We start from the raw sequence: 8,180 nt of genomic DNA on the forward strand, positions 1-8,180 counted from the left end.
CTCTCTCTCTCTCTCTCTCTCTCTCTCTCTCTCTCTCTCTCTCTCTCTGTCTCTCTCTCTCTCTCTGTCTCTCTCTGTCTTTCTCTGTCTCTGTCTCTGTCTCTTATTTGGTTTGGTTAAGACTTTGTACCTATGGATTCCTTATTTTAGACCTTAAATTACAAATCAAATTCATCAAATGATAAAACAGTTATCATCACAATTATTTGGTAATGATTTTTTTAAATAGAAAATATGATCAAAGATGCAGACTAGAAAAAAAGATAAAAAATCAATAAAACTAAAATGCACAGTATACAATACAGCTGAAAATGTAAGTTATTATGAAGAAGTTTCTATTTTATAGTAGTTTTGGGGAAAGCTTCAAAGTACTGTGGCACAAACTAGACTTAGTCAAGGTCTCAGAGTGTACAAAAATAAATTAAAAATGAGTATGTGACCTGGATATTAAAGTTCATTCCATAAAATAATTAGATGAGCAGATGCAATGAAGGAATGAAATTATTAAGCAAACAAAGAATACATGTAGTGAAAGAGATAAAATAGATCATTCTAACAATGTGGAATTGAAGAATTTCTACAAGAAATAAAATTTATGCAACTCAGATAAGAAGAGAAGTGGTGGATTGGGGGGTGGGGAAATCTTTATGTCAGTTCTCTCTGATAAGAGAATGATACTCAATATACAGGATCCAAAAGTTGGAAGTGACCTCAATGTTCACATAGTCCAACAAGTACTCAAAAGAGATCTGACTAGGATATATCCATCCTCTGCTTGTAGTCCACTAAAATCATTCATTTATTTTAAAACAGCTGCTTTCTATCAATGCCTCCCCCTTATATATTAGAAAAGTTGGTTGTTTATGTCCAAGTATAATATTTTCATGTTCATCTCAATTGAATTTTATTTTGTTAGACTCAACCTAATGTTCTACCTTGTCAAGATATCACTATGATTCTACCATCCAGTGTATTAGCTGTCCTGTCTAGCTTTGTGCCATTTGCAAACTTTATACACATGCCATCTATCTCTTTATCCAGGTCATTAATTAAAAAAAAAAAGTTAAATAGCACAGAGAGAAGAGCAGATTCCTGGAGTACTCTATTGTAGTCTTCCTTCCATTCTGGCACTGAATCATTAACAATTAGTCTTTTAGTTTGTCCATCCAACAAACTTGTTTTCTCTTTGTGACTTTCCCATTCAGAATTTGGTTTGGCGCATTTTTTTTTAAGCAATTGGGGTTAAGTAACTTGCTCAAGGTTACACGACCAGTTATTTCTGGGTGTGGTGCTAAGTATCTGAGCCCAGATTTGATCCCCAGGTCATCCCAACGCTGAGCCACCTGGCCACCCCTATGCAATTGGGGTTAAGTAACTTGCTCAAGGTTACACTGCCAGGTGTTTCTGGTTGGGTGCTAAGTGTCTGAGCCCGAATTTGATCCCCACACCATCCTGACACTGGAGCCAGTGCTCTTACTCGCTGTGCTACCTGGCCACCCCTGGTTTGGCACATTTTTAAGCCCCTTCTGGATCACTACACTGACATGGTGGAGGGGCTTGCACATCTCAATGAGACTATGAGCCATTAGGTGCAGGATTACCCAAAATGAATGAGTCATAGTGGAGAATTCTGACAAAAGGTGATCCACTGGAGAAGGAAATGGCAAACCATTCCAGTATCTTTATCAAGAAAACCCAATGGATAGCATTCAAATGATAAAAGATATGACATCAGAAGAGGAGACTCTCAGGTCAGAAGATGTCCAACACATTTGTGGGGAAGACTAAAGGACAGCTAAAAGTAGCTCCAGAAAGAATGAAGTGACTGGGACAAACCCCAAGGGGAGTTCTACTGTGGATACGTCTGGTGAGGAAAGGGAAGTCCATTTTTGCCATGACCAATATTGAACAGGAACCCAGAATGTAAGACCTAGAAATCAAGGTAAGCTGGGTATGGTCAAACAGGAGATGGCAAGATTAAACATCACTAATTTCAATGTCATTTAACTTAAATGGAATGGAATAAGTGAGTTTAATGCGGGTGATCATTACATATTCTATCTACTGTGGGACAGAATCCCTTAGAACAAATGGAGTAGCTCTCATAGTCCATAAAAGGATCAGAAAAGTAATATTGGAATATCTTAAAAAATGACAGAATGCTATCTTTTTTTAATGCAATGCCAACTATTCAACATCACAATAATACAAATCTATGTTCCAACCACTTGTGCTGAAGAGGTCAAAGTTGATCAGTTTTATGAAGACTTAAAACATCTTTTTTTTTTTTTAAAGCAATTGGGGTTAAGTAACTTGCTCAAGGTTACACAGCCAGTTATTTCTGGGTGTGGTGCTGAGCATCTGAGCCCGGATTTGATCCAGGTCATCCCGACACTGGAGCCAGCGCTCTTACTCGCTGAGCCACCTGGCTGCCCCTAAGCAATTGGGGTTAAGTAACTTGCTCAAGGTGACATGGCCAGGTGTTTCTGGGTGGGTGCTAAGTGTCTGAGCCCGGGATTCGATCTCCTGGTGTTCTCAACACTGGAGCCGGTGCTCTTACTCGCTGTGCTACCTGGCCGCCCCAAAACATCTTCTAGAATTAAAAAAAAATTAAAAAGATATCACATGTATCATTCATCATAGGGGTTTGGAATGCAAAAGTAGGAAATTAAAAGATAATTGGAATAACAGGCAAGTTTGGCCTTGGAGTACAAAATGAAGCAGCGAAGAGACTGATAGAGTTGGCCAAGATAACTCACTGGTCATAGCAAACACTTTTTTTTTTTAACAACCTAATAGGCAACTCTATACATGGAAACTACCAGATGTTCAATACTGAAACCAAATTTATTACATACTTGGCAGCCAAAGGTAGAAAAGCTCCATAGAGTCAGTTGAAACAAGACCAAGAGCTGACTATGACTCTGATCATGAGCTTCTCATTGCAAAACTCAGACTTAAGTTGAAGAAAGTAGCAAAAGGCATCAGGCCTATAGACAGGACCTAAATAACATCCTTTATGAGTATGAAGTAGAGGTCAATCAATCCTGAACGATTAGATCTGGTAGAAAGAGTGCCTGAAGAACTATGGATAAGAGTTTGCAATACTGTGCAGGAGGCAGAAAAAAAATCCCAAAGAAAAAGAAGAGAAGGAATGAAAAATAGAGGTCTGATGAGGCTTTACAAATAGCTAAGGAAAGAAGGAAGGCAAAACGGAAAGGAGAAATGGAAAGATATATCCAACAGAATGCAGAATTCCAGAGACTAGCAAGGAGAGATAAGAAGGTTTTGTTAAGTGAGTAATGCATAGAAATAGAATGAAAAAAAAAAAACAATAGAAAGGGAAAGATAAGAGATATTTTCAAGAAAATTAGTTATCAAGGCAACTTTTCATGCAAAAATGAGCATGATAAAAGACAAACATGGTAGAAGGGGATAAGAGGGAGAGAAGAGATTAAGAAAAGGTGGCAAGAATATACAGAACTATACAAGTCTTAACTTCACTGATAACTACAATGGTAAAGTTACTGATCTAGAGTCATACATCCAAGAGAATGAACTGAAATGGACCTTTGAAAGCTGCTAACACTAAGTGATGCAATTTCTGTTGAGCTATTTAAAATCCTAAAAGACAGTGCTGTTAAAGTTGTGCTCAATACACAAGCCAATTTGGAAAACTCAACTGTGGTCACTGAGTTGAAAAGATCTATTTATGTCTCAATCCTGAAGAAGAACAATGTCAAAGAATGTTCAGATTACCAGACAATTATGCTGTTTTCACATGCAAGCAAAGTTATGCTTAAGATTCTGCAAGTGAGGTTTCAGCAATACATAAACCGAGAATTACCAGAAGTGCAGGCTGGTTTTCAAAGAGGCAGAGGAACTAGAGAGTAAATTGCCACCATTCACTAGATTACAGAGAAAGCAAAGGAGCTTTTGTGGGGGGAGGTTGAATATCCTTTTGCTTCACTGGCTATAATAAAGCATTTGATTGTGTGGATCACAACAAAATGTGGCAAGTCCTCAAAAAAAACCTGGGAGTACAAGATCATCTTACTTGTCTCCTGAGGAAGCTGTATATGGGTCAAGAAACAATAGCTGGAACTACACATGGAACAACGGATTGGTTTAAGATTGGAAAAGGAGTGGGGTGGCTAGATGGCACAGGGAACAGAGCACTGGCCCTGCAGTCAAGAGGACCTGAGTTCAAATATGGCTTCAGACACTTAACACAAAACTAGCCATGTGACCTTGGGCAAGTCCCTTAACCCCAATTGCCCCTCCAAACAGCTAAAAAAAAAATAGATTAGAAAAGGAGCGCTATGAAGTTGCATATTGCCATTTTATTTAACTTATATGTTGAGTATATCGTGCAAAATACCAGGTTACATGAATAAAAAACTGGAATAAGGTAGCCCAGAGAAATATGAACAATCTCAGATATGTAGATGATACCACTCTGATGGAAGAAAATGAAGAAGAATTAAGAAGCCTGTTGATGAGGGTGAAAGAGAAAAATATAAAAAACTGACTTGAAGTTTAACACACACACAAATCCCTAAGATCATGCTAATTGGCCCAATCACTTCCTGGCAAATAGAGATAAGAAATGTAAGAAATGTCAGATTTTATATTCTTGGGCTCAAAGATCACTACAGACAGACTGCAGTCATGAAATTAAAAGACACTTGCTCCTTGGATGGAAAGCTATAGCAAATCTGGACAGCAGTCTGAAATGCAGACATACCGCCTTGCCAACAAAGGTTGGTATAGTTAAAGTTATGCTTTTCCTACTAGTGATGTATGGTTGTGAGAGTTGTATAAGGAAAGTTGAACCCTACAGAACTGACAATTTCAAATTGTGATGCTGGAGACTTTTGTGAGTTCCTTGGCCAGTAAGAAAATCAGAGCAGTCAATACTAAAATTAATTCAGACTATAAACTGGAATGACAAATATTGAAGTGAAGTTTAAATACTTTGACCACATAATGAGAAGACAGAACTTATGGGAAAAAGACCCTGAGACTGGGAAAGACTGAAGGCAAAAGAAGGGGGTGGATGAGATGTGGATAGATAGTGTCATGGAAGCAATGAGAATGAGCTCAGGCAGACTGAAGGGAGATGAAGAAGGATAGAAGGGCTTGGCATGCTATAATCCATGGGGGCATAAGAAGTCAGTGGGACAAGTGAATGATTGAATAACATTTTTGAAAATTGTTGTATTTGGATAGCCTGAAAAAAATGCTGAATTCACTCCACCAACTTGGCTTCCCCCCTGGTTTATCAATTAAACTTTATACTTTTCTCAACCCTTTCAACTATAGTCTTATGGCAGATCATGCGTTTCCAGACCCTGACTGGGGATTACATCTATTATCTGACTTCTCTACTCTTTTCTTCTTTTTTCTTTTTGCTTTTTTTGGAGGGGGAGGGCAGGGCAATTGGGGTAAAGTGACTTATCCAAGGTCATATGCCTAGTTTTTGTGTTGTGTCTTAGGCCAAATTTGAACTCAGGTCCTCCTGACTCCAGTGTGGGTGCTCTATTCACTGCGCCACCTACCCGCCCCCCTTCTCTACTCTTCTAGCATATACAAGTGGGGGCATTCTCATAACTATGATAAAAATAACTGGGTTCTTTACAAATTTATGGTATCCTGTCTCAACTGAGTCCTTCCTGTTACATTCAAGTCCTTTTACTTTATTCTGATTGATTCTATTTTATTTCCCACAGTGTTCCAAAACTTCTCTTCTCAAACTGCCTACACTACCTTAGACACTTCCTCCTCAGCCACAAACTTAATTTCATACATCACTGAAATAAAAAATCATGTGTGGGAACTCTACCCCCTCCAACAATTACACCCATAATGTCGCCCTCAGCATTCTCTCCCGTTATACAGTCTAAGGTGAAGTGACCATGCCTTGCCCATGCCAATCTCTTTAACTATGACCTTGATGCCCTCACTTCTTGTCTTTTTTAGGGGCTTGCTCCTTGAATCACTTTTTCTCTCTAGCTTTCAGTATCCCTTGGGAATACTCAATGTTGGAGGGTCTGTGGAAAGATACAAAACACTATTAGTTGAGCTGTAAATTCATCCAGTCTTTCTGGCAAGCAATTTGGAATTATTTGGAAAAAATGACTAAAATTGGTATGGAAATTTTACAGGCTACATACTCCTACTCAAATCGAAAACCCTAACACTATGGAAGCAATTAACTCTTCAAGTATTACTGCAGATAACGAATTATGGGGAAAATGTCAAGTTTAATATAACCAGACTGAGGTCTGCTGGAAAAGGAAATAGCCTTTCCTTTAAGCTGATGTAAGAAGCACTGAAGCAAACATATCTAATGAGAAAGAAATATAAATCTGTTTTAATTCAATCACATTTTTTTCTTAATAAAACAATATGCCAAGTTTCTTGAGATCCCAGAATGATGTGAACTATTGTAATCACAGGTTCCCTCTATGGGGGATGCTGCATATGGGATGATGACCGAAATTATCTAACTAAATAAGTAGTTCAGCTCCTAATACAGCATTTTAATCCAGAACTGCCACTATTAAGTATCTAATCCCAAGGAGGCCAAAGGTCAATGTATTCATAAAACACTATTTTTAATTCAATTTTACTTTCAAATCAGAATTCTCTTCCTTCTACCTCCTCTTAATCCAATTCTCACTAGAAAGTAAAAAAAAAAAAAAAACATTGTAAATGTCAACATTGGCTGTGTCCAAAAAATCAAAACCAAAACAAAACAATGATTTACTTTTACCTAAATCAGCATCTTGTCCATTGCTTCTTTGTTTGAAGATGGGCAGTAAATTTTATCATGAGTCCTTGGATTTGTGGTTATTTAGTGTGTTGATTACAGTTCCTAAAATTTTCAATGGTGTTTGCCTTTACAATAGTATTTTTACTGTATAAATTTTTCTTCTGCTTCTCTCTTCATTTTGCACCAGTTTATCCAAGTTTTTCTAGATTTACTCTGAAACCCTTCCCTTCATCATTTTCTGGAACACAATAGTATTCTATCATTTCCTCTAATTATCAGTAATTTAAAGCATTAAAAAAAAAAACTGTTGAAAACTTGAATCGGTTTCTCTGGAAACTAACTTCCATATCCTTTGGCCACTTATTATTTGGGGAATGACTCTTATCTTTATAAATTGGAGTCAGTTCATTGCATATCTTAAAAATAAGATCTTCATCACAGTTATTTGCATATAGCATCACTATTTGTAGGAGTAAACTGGAAGAAGGTCAGACTTCTTTCTAAAACAAATCACTCTCCATGCCCTAGAGTAGATGAACAAAATTCCTGCCTGTCCTCTCCAACAGACTGTCCTCACTGTCACCCCCCATTTGCCTTCACTTTTTCTGTCTACTGGCTACTTCCTTATTGTCTACAAACATGTTCGTTTCTCTCTATTCTCCAAAAACCAATGTTCCTGTTAGATATCATTCCACATCACTCCTCCATGGTTTAGTGTTCAAAACATTTCATAACATGCTTTCTCCCCACGTTGTCAGTCTTCTTATACCTTATACCCCAATACATACACTGTGGTCCAGTGATACTGGTTTCCTTGCTGTTCCTTGAATGAGATAATCTACCTTCTCACTCTTTGCTTTTATTGCCTTTACTGCCTTTCCTTCATGCCTAAAACGCCCTCTCTCTTCATATACACTTTCCGGATTCTCTAGCTTCTTTTAAGCTCCAGTTAAAATACCACCTTCTACAGGAAACCTTGCCCAATCCTCCTTAGTGTAGTCTCTCTGATGATTATTTCCCATTTAACCTGTATATATCTTATTTGTACATAATTGTTTGCAGGTTTTCTCTTACATTAGTTTGTGAGCTCTTTGAGAGCAAGAACGGCCTTTTGCCTTTATTTTTAACCATAATGCTTAGTACAAAACCTGATGCTTAATAGGGGTTTATTGACTGGCTGAATGTCCAAACAAATTATGGCATGTAAACATAATGAACTACATTGCATAGGCAACATCAGAAACAATGAATATGAGGTAATTAGAGAAACGTGAGAAGACATATAAATGGATACAAAGTGAAGTAAAGAGACAGAGAGAGACAGAGAGAGAGAGAGAGACAGAGAGACAGAGAGACAGAGAGACAGAGAGAGAGAGAGAGAGAGAGAGAGAGAGAGAGAGAG

The sequence above is a fragment of the Petaurus breviceps genome, unplaced genomic scaffold (assembly GCF_028583685.1).
Source record: "Petaurus breviceps papuanus isolate PSGF00001 unplaced genomic scaffold, PetGlider_PUasm1.0 689, whole genome shotgun sequence".
Classification (NCBI taxonomy): Eukaryota; Metazoa; Chordata; class Mammalia; order Diprotodontia; family Petauridae; genus Petaurus; species Petaurus breviceps.